This window comes from Anneissia japonica, unplaced genomic scaffold, assembly GCF_011630105.1.
Source record: "Anneissia japonica isolate Jap-2015-1 unplaced genomic scaffold, ASM1163010v1 scaffold1786_len174244_cov121, whole genome shotgun sequence".
In the NCBI taxonomy this organism is placed as follows: Eukaryota; Metazoa; Echinodermata; class Crinoidea; order Comatulida; family Comatulidae; genus Anneissia; species Anneissia japonica.
The window spans coordinates 47,442-49,314 of record NW_022732870.1 but is presented as its reverse complement, the minus strand read 5'-3'; the positions used below and the strand labels follow the sequence as shown (position 1 = coordinate 49,314).

The following is a 1,873-nucleotide window of genomic DNA, read 5'->3' as shown; positions in this document are numbered from 1 at the left end:
GTAAGAAACAGACGAGGTGGTTGCTTTGCCTCAATTTATTTAAATTAGATATATATATATATATATGTATATATATGTATGTATGCATGCATGTATATAGATACTTTATAATTATAAAATGACAAAAAATAAATTTATCTAGACCTTTGATTCAAATTTATTAACTTTAAAGTCACAATTATATGTGCATAGTATCATACAGGTGAATGTCAAATTATTAAAGTAAAAATGTTATAAAGAAGGTTTCTACAAATATACTTGAAACCCTTACACACATAATTTCTATGAATACAGTCGAACGTGGAATAAAAATAATTTCACTATATTCATTAGTTTTTAAATAAATATAATATAATTTTTTTACATGTTTTTTGTCCAAATGTACAATGCAGTACTATACATAAAATTCAATACCAAAAAATTGGCAGCTTATAAGCAAATTTTTACTATTTTCTCAAGAGCCAATGCCTCTCATATATATCATAATTCACAAAAAAAATTGTAATTCTAAATTTTTAAAATTTCTAAAATAGCAAGTTGTAACTACATCCAATATTAAAATCTTATCTTTTCCTCAAGGAATATGAATCTAAAATACTTTGTATGTTCAGTGAATGACACATATCCATTTTACTAGACCTATAGTCTTCCCTTTTAGAAATGATCATCAATATAACATTGCTTAGATTTTCCTGACTGGACATTGTATATAATAAATTGCATACATAATCATTAGTTAATTGTTTGTGGTGGCCAACAGAACAGATTTCCGGAGTAATTTTTTAGACTACACTTCACAGCCTATTATGGAAATGTATATTGATTCTCTCTGCATAGAAATTAAATGAAACAGTCCACCGTTTGAGGTCAAACATTAAATCCATCTGACAGGGTAAATCTTGGATTCAAAACTATAGGCTGAAAGAAAGAAAAAAGTATTACAGCTTCTACAACTTAACAAAATGGGTGTGACTTTCTTGTGGAGGAACATCGATACTGTAAATTAAAGATAATTTTTTCCTCAAAAACTTAACCATTTTAAACTTCTGTATTAATGATGGCAAAACTTAGAGCAATTTGGTGGTTTGTTAGCTGCTGTAAAAATGCATACAATCACCCATGAGAATCATCGTTTATATGGCTCTAATTAGTAATAAGTTGCACTACAAATACTTCTTGAAAGTGGGGGAGTTTGTGCATTAATCATAGTCTTACATGTATGTGTATTGTATGACAAGGGGAACTGATATTCTTCAACTAAAATACTGTAGGTTTCTAGATGGAGCAGTAAAAGTTCTGAGATGTATGAATTATTATTTGGTTTTTTCGATTACTTATAATTATTACTATTATATAGATTGTCAATTGTGCAACAATTCTCTTTTATGTGTATTCACAAACATAATACAGTGATTAAAATAACTGTACAGTGGGCATAATACATAATTATTCTGATATTCAACCATTTATATACTGTAAACAGTGAACCTACCTTATGCATGTTTTGTTAAGCATAAACTTGCTCCCAGTTGAACTGCTTGCATACAGTATTTTCTGTAGAGAAAGAAGTGAGATTTAGTTAAATTTCAATTATTGCATTCTTTCACAAGACTAATGAAAGTAATAGACCCCTATAAAACTTCCCCTAAGCCCAAACTCATCAACAAAATATTGGCCACACTAATATCCCTGCATAGTTCATATAGCTAGAACCATCAACAAAATTCATCTGAGGGATAGGCAAAATGAGATCAACAATAATTAAATTCAAGTTAAATTATAAGCTGTAACATTTATAGAACTTAGGCAAAAAATGAAAAACTATGTTTTCCTGAGATGTAAATACACATTTATTAAAGTGAAGGATTGACAT

The 1,873-nt window shown here is 28.5% G+C and overlaps 1 long non-coding RNA gene across 1 annotated transcript in view; it reads right to left on the bottom strand.

The window, feature by feature from the left end:
* Positions 1–150: 150 nt before the first annotated feature.
* LOC117115918 overlaps positions 151–1,873 on the bottom strand; it is a 5,632-nt gene continuing 3,909 nt past the window's right edge. Inside the window, exons 2-3 of the long non-coding RNA XR_004446650.1 lie at positions 1,493–1,554; positions 151–918 (exon numbers count right to left, since the gene is read on the bottom strand). This is a non-coding gene — a long non-coding RNA (uncharacterized LOC117115918). The remainder of the gene's footprint in view (positions 919–1,492; positions 1,555–1,873) is intronic.